The sequence below is a fragment of the Ursus arctos genome, unplaced genomic scaffold (genome assembly GCF_023065955.2).
Source record: "Ursus arctos isolate Adak ecotype North America unplaced genomic scaffold, UrsArc2.0 scaffold_14, whole genome shotgun sequence".
Classification (NCBI taxonomy): Eukaryota; Metazoa; Chordata; class Mammalia; order Carnivora; family Ursidae; genus Ursus; species Ursus arctos.
This window is the reverse complement of record NW_026622808.1, coordinates 54694954-54713902: the sequence shown is the minus strand read 5'-3', so window position 1 is coordinate 54713902 and position 18949 is coordinate 54694954. Positions and strand designations below refer to the sequence as shown.

Here is an 18949-nt window from a genome sequence, read left to right as displayed (position 1 = left end):
AGCCAGAATCCCCCTTACTCCTGACGTTCTCCCTTAGGAATTTTCCCTCCAGTGACTCCCATCCTGCAAGGTTGCTATCAACATTCCAGGATTCCTTGCTGTGTTCAGAGTTGATCCCAATCTCTCTCCCCTACTGAGAAACCCCATGGCAGTGCCTCTCCCTCTATTACCCAGAGAGTCCTGAATAAAGTCAGCCTTACCATTTTAACAAGTGTCGCAATATTCTTTTCTTTAACAGGGTGAGACCATCAGGATGGGATTGGTGGTGTGTGGAAAAGAGAACGAGATCTCTCTCCCCATCTCCATCTGTGAAAGCACAGAGGAAAGGCCATATGAGGAAAGGCCATGTGAGAACACGGCAAGAAAGGAGGGTCTGTTTTCCAGGAATACCGTTCTTGCCAGAAACCAAAAATGCCGGCACATTATCTTGGACTGCCAAGCTTCTAGAACTGAGAGAAATAAATTTCTGTTGTCTAAGACACAGTTTATGGCAGCCCGTCCAGCCGCTATGTGCCAGGCCCAGAGCTACGTACCTCACAGATATTGTCCCATTTATGTTTACATTACTAAGCTAAGGGACTAATATCACAAACCCTTCACAAATGAGGAAGCTGTGGTTCACAGAGATTAAGTAACTTCCCAAGGTCGCTCTGTCATTATTCTAAAGTCATCTCACATTTACTTTTAATCCAAATTCAAAAACACACAAAAACCCCTATGAAACCCTTTAAGCAATACCGAGGTAAAGTGCAGCTGCGGTAGAGCCATCCAAAGCATTGAGAAGGCTGCTAACAATCCTGACAGCTATATTAAACTACTACCGGCACTTAAACAGACGCTATCATTTTTACAGGTATAATTAGGCTGTGTGTACAAAACAAGTACATCTGTGGTTATTTCTTGTTTTTAATCTGAGAAATCTTACTCGTTGGGATTCCTAGAGCACAGACAGGATGGCCTGCTAAACATACAAATGTTCATCAAGGGGGAACCCCGTGTGGATTGGAAACCCGAATTCTAATCCTTTTTTGTAACTAATTTTGCGACCTTGGGCAGGTCACTGCATCTCTTAGGACAAAGTGTTCTCCTGTGGGAAGAAGGGGCTGGTCTCTAACAAACCCCCCAGAGTTCACACTGTCTGCTTTTGTGTTCTCAAAAAGAGCCTTATCAAGAATTCTACTATCTCAGCTGACAAAATAAAATGTTTGATCTTTATAACAGATTTAAGTCTTGCTATAAGATTACTTTGAATGTTGGCCTCTAGGGTCAAAAAAATAAAAGAATAATAAAGAAAGAAAGAGAGAAAGAGAGAGAAACCTTCAGAGAGAGAGAGAGAGGGAGAAAGGGAACGAAAGGGAGAGTGTGAGGAAGAGAGGAAAGGGGGGAAGGGGGAGGGAGGAAGGGAAGTAGAAAGAAGAAAACAAAAAAAGAAAGAGAGGAGATCAATCATATACGCTGTTCTACCAAAAAGAAAAAAAAAATCAGACACTGTTTAGCTGATAAAATCCACACTGCTAGGAAATGTTAAATAATTAGTTGTGTTGGCCAGGTCTCATTCAGTTGCAAGTGACAGAAGCCCATCTCAAAATGCATGAAGTAAAAACAATAACAAATTTCACATAAATGAAAAGTTCATGGGTGGGTACAGCTTCAGGCAATTATCTCTGCCAGCAACTCCACGTTTACATACTCTTTCACTTCTCTCTTTCTAATAAAGGCCCCAGAATTAAATCTCATTGGCCAAAAAGGGGTCATGTGCGCCTATTTAAATCAGTCCTTTGGTCATATGCCTATTCTTTGAACCAAAGATGAGGACAGCTTTACTCTTAGTCGCCTAGAAACCACAAGAAAAATCCAGGTAAGATTACCATATAGCTGGCAAGCAAAAAACAGTAGTCATCTATCTCACCAGGAAAGATATTACCAATACTGGCATTAATAATGGTATGTGAGTGGTTTCCCCATCTTACAAAAGATAATATAATCATACAGGTATACCTTGGAAATACTATGGGTTTGGTTCTAGACCACTGCAATAAAATGATTGGGGTAATAAAGCAAGTTAAATATTTTTTTTTGATTTCCCAGTACATATAAAAGTTGTGTTTACACTATGCTGTTTTCTATTAAGTGTGCAATAGCACACTCATGTCTAAAGTGTGCATCCCCTAATTAAAACATATTGCTAAGGAATGCTAACCATCATCTGGGTTTCAGCAAGTCATAATCCCCTTGCTGTTGGAGGGTCTTGCCTCGATGTTGGTGGCACTAACTAATCAGGGTGGTGGTTGCTGAAAGCAGGGGTGACTGTGGCCATTTCCTGTAACAAGACGATGATAAAGTTTGCCGCATCAACTGACTCTTCCTTTCACAATTTCTATGAGCATGCAATACTGTTTGATAGCATTTTGCCCATAGTAGAACTTCTTTTGAAATTGAAGTCAAACCCCTCAAACCCTGTCTCTGCTTTATCAGCTAAGTTTCTGTAATATTCTCTGTAGTCTATGTAATGTTCTTTGTTGTCATTTCAACAATCTTTGTAGCATCTTCACCAGGAGTAGATTCCCTCTCAAGAAACCACTTTCTTTGCTCATCTATCAGAAGCAACTCTTCATCTGTTAAAACTTTGCCATGAGATTTTAGCAATTCATTCACATCTTCAGTCTCCACTTTGGATTCTAGTTCTCCGGCTATTTTCACCACATCTGCAGTTCCTTCCTCCACTGGTCTTGAACCCCTCAAAGGCTTCCATGCGGGTTGTGATCAACTTCTTCCAAACTCCTGTGAGTGTTGATATTTAGACCTCTTCTCATGAATCATGAAAGCTTTTAATATCCAAATCCAACACAGGAATCACTATCTATGGCACCTACAGCCTTACAAAATGTATTTCTTAATTAATAAGACTTGAAATTTGAAATGAGTCCTTGACTCATGGGCTGCAGAACGGATGCTGTGTTGGCAGGCACGAAAACATTAATCCCATTGTACATCTCCACCAGAGCTCTTGGGTGACCAGGCGCGTTGCCAGTGAGCAGTAATATTTTGAAAGTAATTTTTTTTTTCCTGAGCACTAGATCTTAACACGGGGCTTAAAATAGTCAGTAAACAATACACTAAATCAATGTGCTGTCATCCAGGCTTTGGTGTTCCATGTATAGAGCATCGGCAGGGTAGACTTTGCGTAGTTCTTAAGGGCCCTAGGACTTCTGGAATGGTAGATGAGCACTGGCTTCGACTTCAAGCCACCAGCTGCATTAGCTCCTAAACCAGAGTCAGCCTATCTTTTGAAACTCTGAAGCCAGGAACTGACTTCTCCTCTCTAGCTATGAAAGTCCTAGATGGCATCTTCTTCCCAAAAAAGCTGTTTTGTCTGAATTGAAAATCTGCTGTTAGTATAGACACCTTCATGAATTACCTGTGCTCGATCCTCTGGATAACACTGCAGCTGCTCCATCAGCACTCGCTGCTTCACCTTGCACTTTGATGTTACGGAGATGATTCTTTCCTTCAACCTCAAGAACCAACCTCTCCTCACATCAAGCTTTTCTTCTGCAGCTTCCTCACCTCTCTCAACCTTCATAGAATTGAAGAGAGTTAGGGCCTTGTTCTGGCTTAAGGGAATGTTGTGGCTGGTTTGATCTTCTAACCAAACCACTGAAACTTTCTCCATGTTGGCAAAAGTCTGTTTTGCCTTCTTATTATTTGGGTCTTCACTGGAGTAGCATTTTTAATTTCTTTCAAGAACTTTTCCTTTGCATTCACAATTTGGCTAATTGTTTAGCACAAGAAACCTAGATTTTGGCCTATCTCAGCTTTTGACATGCCTTCCTCACTAAGTTTATGCATTTCTAGCTTTTGATTTAAAGTGAGAGACGTGCAACTCTTCCTTACCCCTGAAAATTTAGAGGCCATTGTAGGGTTTTTAATTGACCTAATTTCAATATTGTTGTATGTCAGGGAATAGGAAGGCCTGAGGAGGAGAGAGATGGGGTAAGGACTGGTTGGTGGACCAATCAAAACACATACAACATTAATAAATAAAGTCTGCGATCTTACAGAGATGCAGCTCATGGTGCCCCAAAACAATTACCATAGTGACATCAAAGATCACTGATCATAGATCACCATGACAAATATAAAAATAAAAAAATAATGAAATATTGAAAGTATTACTGTTATGTGACACATAGACCCAGAATGAGCAAATGCTAATGGAAAAATGGTGCCAATAAACTTGCTTGATGCAGGGTTGCCACAAACTTTCAATATGTAAAAAAATGCAATATCTGCAAAGTACAAAAAAGTAAAGCATAATAAAATGAAGTACACCTGTAGTTGTAAATTATTGAGCATTCCTTATATGCTCAGATTTGTGCTAAATGCTTTACACATATTACCTACTTTATTTTACACACAGATGAAGAAGTAGGGGCTCAAAGAACTACGTCACTTGTATGGAATCCCAAAAGCTAGTAGGAGGCAGAGCTAAGATACAATATGGATTTATCTCATTTCCCAGTGTATGATCATAAGACTGTTAATTAGATCCCATTTCCATAAGAACTAACTTGGTATTTTATTTTCAGAGAGTAAAAGAAAATGGAAGACTTAAAGTAAAATAACTCACCATGTGGCTTCAAAAAACAAAGGTCTTTTGCAACAACATGAGTACAATAGAATATGGTTTAATAATGTCCAGAATGGATCTGTGACATAATCAGTAATACACTGTTTTACAGAATTCAGTTACCTTACTTCCAAAGTACCATGATGATCAAAAAAATAATTGTCAGAAAATATATGCATATGTATGTGTGCATATATGTGTGTGTATACACATATACATAATTAGAATTCAATGTTTGCAAAAGAGTCATTAACAATCAGAATATGTAAACCTCTGAGAACCATCCACAACTCTTACTAGTTACATCAGAAATATTAATTATATCAGTTACTAGTGATATCTGAATTATTTCAAGTGTGCAGCTAAGGATCCTGGGACACCACAACCAGTCATTTGAAAGTTGGCTATTCATATACCTATAACCATCAACTTCTGCAGCTAGTCATTGAGTTACCACAATGGCATGACTCTGAGCTAAACAATTTTCTATATTAGGGGTTGACAAATGGTGGCCTGTGGGTCAACCCCAGCCTGCTGTCTATTGTTGTAAATAAAGTTTTATTGGAACATAGCCATGCGTACTGATTTACTTATTGCCTATGACTACATCTGTACCATAGTGCTAGAGTTAAACAGTTGCTACAGGGATCTTCCACCCTTAGGGGTCAAAAAATATTTACTACACTGTCCTTTACAGAGAAAGGTTGCCAAGCCCTGCTCTAGAATTGCATACACATTGCAAGGAGGACTCGGATTTTATTATTACTTTTTTAAAGATTTTATTTATTTACTTGACAGAGAGAGAGAGAGAGCACAAGTAGGGGGAATGGCAAGCAGAGGGAGAGGGAGAAACAGACTCCACACTGAGCAGAGAACCCAAAGCAGGGCCCAATACCAGGACCCTAGGATCATGACCTGAGCCGAAGGCAGATGCTCAACAGACTGAGCCACCCAGGCCCCCCAAGTACATGATTTTTAAAGGGAAATTCCAAAGACCCTAATATTTTTTCCTTCCTCTTTTGTAAATCATAGGTAAGGAAGCTAATATTTTATGAATACAGATTGAATTTCTAATGTTATAAAAAGAACATCATATCACACCTTCAACCAACCTTTGAAAATGAGGTAATGAACTGCTTCCCAGGCCAGCTGCTCCAGAACAATTGAGAGTTCACGTGGATGCCTAGAGAATCCTCTCCTGCTTTTACTCCTTTAAATCCTGTTTCTATTCGGCCTTTAAAAAAGGAGTTAATGAGCTGGAATCTTTTCATTTGTGCTCTTTGGGACAGCTGTCATTTGGAAACTATGACATGAACTTTCTTTTTTAAAAGGTTCCTTAAAACCTTTTAAACCTTAAAACCTTCTGTAATGGTTTCCCTTTCATTGGTTTCTGCAAACCATGTCTTGTTTCCTTCCCACTAAATCATGATGACCCTGTACTCATATATAAATTAGACACGTTCAACCCTCAACAGGCATTCAAAGCACCATGTGGCTACTGAGGGACTTTGCTTACCCACATGTCCTTTGAAAGATTAACTAGACACTTGGCCTTTATTGGTCTGTACTTGGAATTACTGTATTTCATCTGTTTTTCTTAAGCAGCTTGGGCTCTGGATGACCCACTTTTACTAAAGAAGGAATTTACTTAACCTTAGAGCATATTGTATTTTCCCTGGTCCTGAAATAAACTCTAGAGCTAATGCCTTCATTTCTACACACAGACTGATTACTCCAATCTTATCTGATTGGATGAAAAGAGGATATTTTGGATGTGAAATTCTTGTCTTGATCCTTTATCTGCAACTCTAGACTGCATAGGGAATCCCTGATCAAATTTCCAGCAGTTACATGCCGACGACATATTAGGCATTAGGGTATACCACTGAGAAGTACCTCTAATGGTCTGCCAGTTGCTAGATACATTCCGCTTGTTTTATTTAAATAAACTAGCCATGTTTCATTGTGCACCATAATGTTTCACTGTTGGCCTCACAAGCCTTAGATTTTTCAGATTTTCAACAAATTCAAGAGTAAAGATGGGAATGTGAACATATATAAGAAGTATTCACCCCAAGCCAGAACAGAATATATCCCCCTCAAAGGAAGAACACATTTTTGGTTGTAAAGAGACCATATGGCTACAAGAAAAGCAAAACAAACAACAACCCTTAGAATATATAGCTGTTGACAAGGGAAACAGGATTGTAATGTGGGTGGGAGAACCAGAACACTGAGTTAAGGTCTTCCTAAGAACAACTCACTCATTGCTGCATGCTGTTCCACTTACAGGGAGAAGTTGCCTCCCCTCCCTACCCCAAAGTCCATATCCTCCCAGAGAGTGTTTGCATCAGCCCTCATATCTGTAATTCTCCTTCTGGAATGCCAATTCTATGTGCTGAAACTACTAAAATGCAAATAGAAATGCTTCCACTAACTCCACAGTTAAATACATTTTGGTACGACTGCCTTAAGGCTTGTTGAAAAATGCACTGAGTGTGTTCGATGTATGCTTTTTCCCTATCAAACAACCATCCAAGGAGAAGACCATGTCACCATAAGGTGGTGATTTGTTCCAGCAGTCAGCATGTGACTGACAGACCAGTTGGGAATCAGGAACCCTAGGTCTTTTTCTCTACAACTCTTAGAAAAGATGCATTCTCTTTCCACTGAGAATGCCTAGCTGCTCACAGGTAAGCCTGGAGGTATAAGCATACTTGCTCCAGAAAGGCAGACCCTGTTTGACAATGAAGTCGGCACAGACAGCAGAGCTAGGAGACTTGAAAGATGCATCCCAAATGGCATCATTTGAGTCCGAGTGAAACGCTCCCCAAGGGAAGAGCTGCTGTTACTTCAGTTAGCTAATAAATTCACTTTTTGTTTAAGCACTTAGAGATGCCACTTACAGGATAGTAACAAATAAGAGATATTTTTTTAAATGATCAAAAAATAATAAACTCTTAGTATGATATGTTTATTAGATATCAGAATTTTGAAGATCTGTGTTATTTGATAGAAAATTGCTAATATATGAGGAGGGAGGAGGAAGAATCTGGATCCATAGGAATCTGGAATCCATAGACCTGAATGGAATGCAGAATGACCAGGCATGCTGAAAAGAGAGGAGAGGTGGGCTGTGATGGGAGGGGCATTTCAAAAGGGAAGTGAGTGGATGTGGAAGACGTGTTTTTATGTACTTGACCACTATGGTTGGGGTTAGGAGTGATTTAGCAAAATGGGAGATCCACAGTTTTATGTAGGACTGAAGCTAAAATACTCCAGCAAAACTATATCTCCACTCATGTTACCTCTGTCGTGAGCCAGAGTCTGATATGTTAATATATATTTCATATTTTTGACTTATTAACAAATACGTCTACCACTTATCAGAACTTTCTGATCACTTTCTGATCCAAGATCAGAAATTTCCAACCACTACACTGAGCTACTCATAGCCTTTTTCTCCTAGGATGAATAGGCGGGTCCTGAAGTGGCTGAACCCTTGAACAAGTCATTGTCAACTATGAAAAGCCATGAACAGTAACAGTGTGAATCATGACAGTCATGTGTGTTTTGTTGGAGTCGTTTTACCTCCCTAAGACTGGTTCCTCATCTGAAAAAGGGAATAGAATATAGAGATCGTATACTATAGAGATTCATAGTGGAAAATTACACTCAATATAAAATAATACACGAAACTGTCTATGTAGCGCCATAGTATAGGAGGTACTAAATAAATTATAGCTGCTGTATTTTCTATAAACAAATTTTACATTTGTTTGCCGATCACATTTGCATTTGTCTGTAAATGCACATATTTAAGACTGAAATTATTTTCCCCAAACAGAATGTATATATGAAAGTATCTATAAAAAGAAAAGACTTGATTTTTCAGAATGCTTTATTGTTGGCATTGTTGAAATCCTGGAGTTAGAGAAGAAAAATGCATGGAATCATATCTAATTATTCCATCCTTTTAATCAGGTAATTTATTTATTACAAAGGAATTATTCATACTGGAATTACTGGATGACACAGAATAAAATGGGATTTGAACAAAAATATGAGGCTATAGTGTTTTTTATGAGTAAATAATATGCATAAATAAGAGAGATTAATAATCTACTTAAATTATTACTTCTTTTACAGTCTATGTCCTAATTTCAAATATATATATATATATATATATATATATATATATATATAAATCATGCTACTTAACAGTGCAATCATTAAAGGTCAACGTACTTTTATAAAAGCTGAAAGGTTCTAATAGACTTGCAAAAAATATTAGCCTCAACAGAAAGCTAGCATTCAGGAGTCAGTGGAAAACCTAAAAAATTGTGAAAGCGAAAAAAGAAAAAAGTGCCTATGGATAAAATATTCAGCAAGATAATAAGGTAATATGACATGGGTGAACTGTAAAAAGTGTATTTCAGAGTGCATACGGAAGAGAAGAACAAAAAATATTTCAATGGGCTTAAGATTTGTGACTTTATTCTGGGATGAATACAGTAAAAATCAATGAAGACAAAAATTGCACAAAGATATAAAAGAGATACTATGTTTTTCTGATAACAGAAATAGAGACTAAATATAAAATTGCTTCTTGTTGATGCCTTCGCTTCCTCTATACTCCAAACCCACCGCACAGCCCATCTTCACCCTTCTCTTTTATAAAGCACTTTCTGAAAATGAAATAAAACATGCAAACAGAAAAAGGCACAGAGAACTTTACAATTATTTTTGACACCTATATAAATGGACTCGCATGGTATGTATTGTCTCCTTCTTCTTCTTTTTTTTTTTTTTTTAATTCCACGCCCAGCATGGGACTCTTTCTGGATTTCTTTTACAAAATATTATGGTCATCAGATTTTTTTTCCCTTACTGTTACATTTTAGTGGTAGTTTTCATTGCTGTATATGTATGTACCACACAAGTTTTGCTATTAAAATAATACCGTTCTAAACAGCCTTGAACAATTTTTTCTACTCTCTCTCTCTCTCTCTTTAATATACCTAGGAGTGGAATTTCTGGGTAGAAGTTTTGTGGATCTGGGACACGTGGGTGGTTTAGTCGGTTAAGTGTCTGCCTTCAACTCGGGTCATGATCTCAGTGTTCTGGGATCCAGTCTTGTATCTTGTTCCTTGCTCAGCAGGAAGCCTGCTCCTCCCTCTACCTGCCACTCCCCCTGCTTGTGCTCTCTTTCTCTCTCTCTGACAAATAAATAAATAAAGTATTAAAAAAAAAGTAGTTTTGTGGATCTTTATCTTTAGATTTCCAAATTGGTTGTCCCAGTTTACCCCATTATATGCACTGCTTGGATGTTCCCATGGGTCCATAACCCCATCAGTATTTAGGATTACCACGTTTGTTTGTTTATTTTAATTTTAGCCATTTTTATACATAATGACATCTCATTAGGTTCTTTTTTTTGTCGAAATATAATGTACATGCAATAAAATACACAGATAGTAAGTGTTCAGTTTGATAGGTTTTGACAAATCGATCACCCCAAAGTTATTCTCTTGCATTTTCTATTCAATTCTACACTCCCCCCTAACTATTGCTGTCCTAATTTCTATCACGATCTTCCTCTTCTTGGACTTCAAATAAATGAAATCCTATGGCATATAATTATTTATGCATGGCTTCTTTTGTTCAAAATTGTGTGTTTTTTTAAAGATTTATTTTATTTATTTACTTGTTTATTTACTTGTTTATTTATTTAGGAGAGAGAGAGAGCACAAGCGGGGGTGGGGGTGCAGAGGGAGAGGGAGAGACAGAATCTCAAGAGGACTCCCTGCTGAGCGCAGAGCTCGATGTCGGGCTCCAGCTCATGACCCTGAGATCACGACCTGAGCCGAAATCGAGATTCAGGTGCTTAACCAACTAAGCCACCCAAGTGTCCCCAAAACTGTGTGTTCAACATGGTGTTTATAAGATTCATCATGACATGGCATGTATCAGTACTGTTCATTTCCTTTTTATGGTCAAGAAGTCTTCCACTGTATGAGCACCCCACAAGTTGTTCATTCTATTCTCCTGTTGATGAGCGTCTGAGTTGTCTCAAATAAGGGGATATTTGGATGATGCCGTGAAAAACATTTTTATAAATCTTTTTGTGGACATATGTTTTTATTTATCTTGTATAAATACTCAAAATGGAATTCCTGGGTTGTGGGATAAAATCTATGTTTAACTTTATAAGAAACTGCAAAATAGTGATTCGAAGGATTTGTACACTTTTACATTCTCACCAGTATTTATAAAAGTTACAGTTGCTCCACAACCTTGCCAACAATTATCATTGTCACTCTTAACTGTTTCCCATTCTAGTGGGCGTAAAATTGTATATAACGGTGCTTTTCTTAATTTGTTTTATTCTATGACAGTGGATATACCATTGTGGTTTTCATTTATATTTCTTTGATGATTAGTATAGAGCTTTTTTTTTTTTTAACATATTTGTGCTCATTGGTCATTCTTTTTTAAAAACATTTATTATTTATTTAATAGATCACATCCTTTGTCTCCCTCCCTCCCTACAATTGGGATTTCATCTTATTTCCATGCTGAGTAATTAAACAATGACAAAACTAATCAGAATAAGGTACTTCAAAAAGGGAAGCTAACACAGCTTATTTTCTTTTTTTTTCCCCCTTAAGATTCTATTTATTTATTTGACAGAGAAAGAGCCAGCCAGCTAGAGAGGGAACACAAACAGGGGGAGTAGTAAAGGAAGAAGCAGGCTCCCAGCAGAGCAGGGAGCCCGATGCGGGGCTCAATCCCAGGACCCTGGGATCACACCCTGGGCCGAAGGCAGACGCTTAACGACTGAGTCACCCAGGCGCCCCTCCGCTCATTTTATTTTAACAAGCAAAATATAAATATATGCATTCTAGAATGCACAATGGTTTAGTTACTAAAAACGTCAAATGGGATCTTGAAGGATGTAGCCAAATCCAGGGTGCAGTAGAGATGAGCTGTGATGCCGTGCAACTGTTGAAGTGCTCTTGGCGTTGCGTCTCTTGGCCACTAGCTGAATCCTGATATGGGGGAAGATTTCAGCTAATGCCATGTGGAGATGCAGTAAGTGCTAAGTTGACTTAGGGGCTATGCACAGGCACCAAAAGGCAGAAAAATACTAAACACTGCCGAGAGCATCCACCCCAGGGAGTACTTTACTTTTCAGGAGCTCTAAACTGGCATCGTTCCCAGGGCTCACAATGCTGACATTTTCCTCTGTGTTCCATTTGGCACAGCAAGTGACAGTGTCTCCACCACCTATGATGGTGATGCAGCCCCTGGAAGTGGCTTTCACCACCTCATCAATAAGGTCTTTGGTTCCTTGGGCAAAAGCTTCCTGACCAAATACATCCACAGGTCCATTCCACATAATCTGCTTAGTCCAAGCAACTGTCTTAGGTACCTCTTGCTCCTCTCAGGACCACAGTGCAAGCCCACAGAGCTTGCAGGTATACCAGAGGGCACAGCAGCTTGGCCAGTCTTGGCATTCTCATCAAACTTGTCAGCAGTGACAAAATCAACAGGTAAGATAATCTTCACACCATTCTTCTTTGACGATCTTGGCTCTGTCTTCATCAAGCAGAGAAGTGCCAATCTCCATGTTGTTGAGCAGCTTAAGGAAAGTAAAAGCCACTCCACCACCAAAAATCATCTCATGGACTTTGTCCAGCATATTATTGATCAGCTGGATCTCGTCTGCAAATTTAGCTCTGCCCAGGATGGCCAGGAAGGGTTGCTTTGAGCTCTCCAAGGCCTTGGCAAAGTAGTTCAGCTCCTTCATCAAGAAATCTCCAGCTGACTGATTCCCACCATGGAGCTGTGGGCTTGGTGAGTTGTGCCCAAAGCATCACTGCCATAGACATCTTCTAGCTTGGAAAGTGAAGCTTGGAAGGCTTCTATTTTGGCTGGCTCAGATTTAACCCTCTTCTCAGAAGTATCTTTTTCCTTCCCTTCTTCCTCTCATGAAAGCAAATGTTCTCCAGCAGGATGATGGACCCAGCAGCTGGGTCAGCACAAGTTTTCTCCACTTCCAAGCCCACACAGTTCTTCAAGAATGAACATCCTTGCTCAGCAGAGATTTGAGTTCTACAGCAACTGCTCCAAAGAGATCTTGTCAGCCATGAGGACACCATCAGACCAGCCCAGATGGCTTATAAGAACAACTGACTTGGCTCCATTGTCCAAGCAGATCTGATGCTTGGGATGGCAGCCTTGATTCTCTGGTTGTGTTATCTGGTTGTTCTCATAGGACTGTTGAAGTCCACTCTCATGATGACCTGCTTCCCCTTCATGTCCAGTTTGTCAATAGGCAGCTTGTTAGAAACCAACATCTTGGCAATACAGCAGCGGTGAGGCTGAGATCTTAAACAACAGCATTACTGGCCATTCTTATATCTCCTTTGGCAAAGTATCTTTTCAAAAAAGTTTTGCCCTTTTTATTGGGTTATTTGTCTTTATAAGATTAATTTGTGGAATACATTCTATATTCTAGATAAAAGCCCTTTGTCAGATTTACGTATTTTATAAATATTTTGTTTAGTCTGTGGCTCGCTTATTTATTTTCTCAATGATTTCTTTTGATAGAAGTTTTCTTTTTAATATTGATGAAGTGCAAATTATCAATTTTTATAATGACTGGTGCTTTTTTGTTTTGTTCAATAAATCTTTGCCTACTTGAGGTGACAAAGACAATTTCTTATGTTTTCCTCTAGAAGATTTAGGGAAGTAGATTTTATATTTAAGCCTTTGATACATCTTGAAGTAATTTAACTTCGGTGTATGAAGTGACATATCAAATTGATCCAGCACTATATGTTTAGAAAGACTACATTTCTTCTGAATGGATTTAATTTAGCACATTGGCTGAAAATAAGTTGACTCTCTAGATAATTTACATCTGTACCTATATCTAAAGCTAGACTCTGTATTTGGTTCTACTGATATATTTGTTATTCCTTATACCAATACTAGTCTTAACTAATGTAGCTTTATAATGGTTCTCAAAAGAAGGAATGTATATTTTTTCCATTTTGTTCATTGTAAAAATCCCCTAGTAATTCCATTTTAATTTTAGAACAGTTCATAAATTTCCTCGAAAAATCCTTCTGGGATTTTGATTGGAATTAAACTGAACCGGTAGACATCTGATTGCTTTTAAGATTTACTATTTAACTTTTGTTTTCAATAATGTATGACATACCACAGTATATTTTTCTTTGTATCTATAGTGCCTGGATTTTACAGAACTTCTTCAATATTGGCCTTGAAGTCACTAATCAGATTTTTAAAATTCTCAGTCACAATCTTCGCAACTATTGTTTTTGCCTAAGTAACTCTCTTCCAATTCTAAGACTTCAGTTATATATTTGTTAGATGTTTATACTATATTATAATTGTCTGTTATGTTCTCAGGTTCTCCATATTTCTGGAGCTCCTTGCTTCAGTTTGGACATTTTCTTTTGACCTATCTTCTAACTCACTTATTCTTTCTTCAGCAACATCTAATCTAATGATTAAACTCAACCACTCAGTTTAATAAGATCTCAGCTACTGAAATCTTAACTTCAATTATTTTAAGTTCTAGAATTTCCAAATTTCAAATTTTCCTGTTCTCCGCTAAAATTTTCCACCTTGTCACTTAATTTCTGATTATGTTAATTAATTTAAAAGTTATGTAGTATAACTTTAATATGTGGTTATTCTCTTGATAAATCTCAGTTGCCTGCTTTTTCTTTTGTGTGTTGGCCAATTCTTAACTTTTTGTGTCTGATTACTTTGTATTGCTTAACAATATTATATATCATTAAGTACCAAATTTATATCAATCAGTCAAAGCTTTAGCTAATGCCATCTTTTTCCAGAGAGGAATTATTTCTGTTATTGTTTAGCAGCTGGGTGCATCACCATAATCCAGTCAGGAATTGAGGTGATTTTAAACTGGGCATCAGTTACAAGAACTGGTCTAGTTCCCATGCATGTAGAATATAACAACTTTAGATATCAACTGAAACCTTAAGTATTTATAAGAACCCTTAATTCCAGATTTTTCCCAGTTACATGAGAGTGTCAATGTTTTCTTCAATGTCTTACTCTCTCACTAATGCTTTAGCACTTATGATTATCTTTCATAGAAAAAGTAGCTCCAGACACTGAAATAATCATCCTTGGTGTTCCTCATTTTCTGGTTCTTGGTTCTTTCAGTTCTGCATTGGTAGTTTTTTTCCATTGGTAGTTTTTTTGTGTGTCTTAAAATAGATATTTAAAAACATATTTTCCTAGCTTATTTAGTTGTTCTCAGCAAAAAGGCTGTTCTTAAGTGTCCTAGTTAGTCATTGCTAGAAAAAGAATTTCTTTATCATCTCTCTTTAAAAGTAGACTTTTTACAAGTTACTGAACCAGCTTTAAAAATATATATTAAAATACCATTCTTTCTGATAAATTTAGAAGAGGCAAGGTTCTCCATATTTAGATTCAGTTAATTTACATCTGGAATCTTTAGTTGGGATATGTCAATTTCTAATTGGTAATTAGGGACATTGCTTGATGATAAGGAACACATGACTCATAAGTGTAACTTACTGAGAATAAAAGAGGGTGTTATGATTAAATGATGCTTGGGTTTACCCCTGAAATGTATATGCACAAAGTATACCTAAACCAGCAGAGCAAAGGCCAAAAAAACTGAACTGAAATTTAAACCACTACCCATAAAAGACGTGACAGATCTTAGAGTTTGAACACACCTGAACTGATTCTCTCCTAAGACAAAACCATCCACATCCCCAAGAGGACTATAATAGCAAACAGAATCTATATGACATAACATTAACAGTGACCAGCATAAAATCCAGAATTAATTGACATGGAAAGACCTAAGAAATGTGACTGATTTTCTCTCTTACTTTCTCCCTTCCTTCTTTCCTTTCAAAGAAAAAGTGTGTGTGTATTCAAGTGAACATGTGGTGGGGAGGGGCAGAGGGAAAGAATCTTAAGCAGGTTCCATGCCCAGGGTGGAGTCTGATGCAGGGCTTGATCTCACAACCTTAAGATCATGTCCTGAGCCAAAATAAAGAGTTTTGACTCAGGACAACTGAGCTATCCAGGCATCCCAAAATGACCCATTTTTAAGAAAAAAGACAACAGATACAAAGCCTGAGATGACCCAGAATTTGGGATTATCATGACAAGGACTTAATAGTAAAAACTGTAACTATTACTATGTGTTATAACTTTTATAACAAATATATATGGAAAATATACAGAGAAAATATCAGCACAGAAATAAAAATATAAAAAGTAACTAAATTAAGTTTTAAAACTGAAAAGTACAATATCCTAAATAAAAGGTTCACTGGATGGGCTCAATAACAGAATATATGTAACAGACAAAGGTATCTGCAAACTCAAAGACAGATTAATAAAAATTATTCAAATTCAAGAAAACAGAAAAAAAGATTGATTCAAAAATTAAACAAGACTTAGGCATAAATGAAACAATAGTAAAATATCTAAAGTAAGTGGTGTTAGATTTCCAGGAGAAAATAAAGAGATTAGGGCACAAATGGATTTAAAACAACATTTGAAAATATCCCAAGTTTGATGAGAAACATAAATTATAGAATCTAGAAGCTCAGTAAATTCCAAATAGGATAAATTCTAAGAAAATCATGCATAGATACATAATAAACAAACTGAAAAATTCGAAGATATTTTAAACAAAACTAAACACACTACACGGAAAGGGATAACAAATTGAATACTATGGATTTTTCATCAACATTTACCAAGATGAGTCAGTATAACAACACTGGTAAAGTACTGACATGAAAAACAAAACTGGAATAACTTTCAACCCAAATTATATATCCAACAAAAACATCCTTCAAGAATAAAACATAAATAAGAGAATCAAGGAATCAATCTCAAATCAAGGAACAATGAAGACAATTTATTATCAGCTAATCTAACCTACAAGAAAAAAATTAAGGAAGTTCTTCAGGATGAAGGAAAATGATACTGGAGGGAAAATGGAATCTTTAGGAATGAATGCAGAGATTGGGAAAATGATACCAAAATGCATTAAAAATTCCAACTGACTGATTTTGATAGCTAGATGCAAAAATCAAAGCCTTAAATTAGATATTTGCCCCTGATTATTGAGATGGGTCAAATATGTTTTGTCACCCAGATGCTTCCTTTTATTTTTTATTTATTTATTTATTTTTTAAATGGGCTCTTTTTTTTTTTTTTTTAAGATTTTATTTATTTATTCGACAAAGATAGAGACAGCCAGCAAGAGAGGGAACACAAGCAGGGGGAGTGGGAGAGGAAGAAGCAGGCTCATAGCTGAGGAGCCTGATGTGGGGCTCGATCCCAGAACGCCGGGATCACGCCCTGAGCCGAAGGCAGATGCTTAACGACTGTGCCACCCAGGTGCCCCCAGATGCTTCCTTTTAGAACAAAAATCTCATTCCTCCAGTTGCCAGGACTTGTTGGCTACTAAAGGCTCACAGGTGAAACCTGTTCAGGAAATGCCCTCATTCAAGCAGAGCTGCCTCATTCACTTTGTGCCTCTTTCCCATGGACCACCCACATTCAATGATTGGTCTACATTGGGGTGTAAAGCCCATCTGCCTTTTCCCAGTTTGGACAACCCCAAAAGGTCATTGCACTTCCTCAACTCTCCACAAAATCATGGATTGCCTTTGTTCTAAGCACATCACAGTAAAAACTTTTCTCTCTATATGATCTTATTTCATCACTCCCTTGTAGATGTGATTCCAAAGGGCCCTCCCCAACAAACTTCGTCCATGCAAATCCCTGTTTCCTGTCTGTTTCCTGGGTAACCCGACCTAAAAGAGTTTAACATATACAGAACCCTGGTAAAGCTGAATCCTTTGAAAAAACTGTGAAAGATGAGGGGGCGAGGAAAGAACAAACATCACAGTAATTTTCACTTGAAGATAATTATTTAGATTGTTTTTCTCAGTATGATTGGCTAAATAAAACACATTCATGGAACCCCGTTGAAAGGGAAATGAGAGTGTTGAGACTTGCTTTCTATCTAAACTCCATCAACTCTAAGATCTTGTATGGGTTCAATCTACCACCGGTCTCCAATGCCAAAGATAAAATAAATAGAATAAGATTAGAAAATGAAAAAAATGAGAAAATGCTCTCATAAGCCATAAAGTGTGGAGAGAAATAGATGCTGAGTTATAAGGAGCCACAGCTATTCACTGGCATTCAGAGCAAACAGACCACACCTTCTTTTAGAGGCAATGACAAATTTATGCTGAAAAAAAAATCTCAAATTCTTTCCTTAGGTTAAACATTAAAAAAAAATCACATAAACACTCTCAATCACTCGAAAACGTTGAGGATTAAAGGTGTTCTGGATGAGCTTTTTGCTTATCTTATTTCTACTGTTTGAAAAAAATTCCAGTCATTTTTAAAAAGATTTTATTTATTTGAGAGAGAGCGCAAAACCTGAGGCGGGAGGCCGAGGGACAAGCAAACTCCCCACTGAGCAGGGAGCCCGACATGGGGCTGGATCCCAGGACCCTGAGATCATGAACCAAGTTGAAGGCAGACCCTTAACTGACTGAGTCACCCAGGCACCCCAATTCCAGTCATTCTTAATAATCCCTTTCATTATTGAGCTAGGGTGAGAGTACACTATTGTATATAGTATCTCATTTATACTTTTGTTGTTACCCACACAGTATTTATTGTAGAATTATAGAAAAATACAATGGTGCCCAGGTGGCTCAGTTGGTTAAGTGTCCAACTCTTGATTTCAGCTCAGATCATGATCTCAGGGTGGTGGGATGGAGCCCCGGGTCAGGCTCCAAGTTGGGAGTGGAGTCTACTTAAGATTCTCTTTCTCCCTCTGTCCCTCCCCACCTACCCCCATCTCTTTCTCTAAAAAAACACACAAATAAAAAAAACCCCAAGAAACAAAAACAGAGAAGCAGAAATTGGATAACAGATTATAGGTAATCCTAAATACCAAGAGAGACATTGCCGGAGTCATGCTTCATGTTGCCTTCCTAGTGGTCTTTCCTCCCAAAGAACATACTATTTTTCCTCCAGGAACCTCCAAGCCCTCCCTCCCTAAATGCAATACAAGTACAGATATGACTTACCCTATCCTTTACTTTAAAGAAGTAAGGTGCTTGTCTTAGGCCTAAATAATCAAATCTCAAAACAATTGGTTCAGGGATAGTATACGCATCAAGATAAGACAATGAATGTTGGGGTATTGGAGGCAGCAATTAAGGAAGA

General features: G+C 37.7%; 1 pseudogene; it reads right to left on the bottom strand.

Moving 5' to 3' along the window:
* Positions 1-11780: 11780 nt before the first annotated feature.
* LOC113256558 (phosphoglycerate kinase 1-like) lies at positions 11781-12993 on the bottom strand (annotated as a pseudogene).
* Between the last annotated feature and the right edge of the window lie 5956 nt (positions 12994-18949).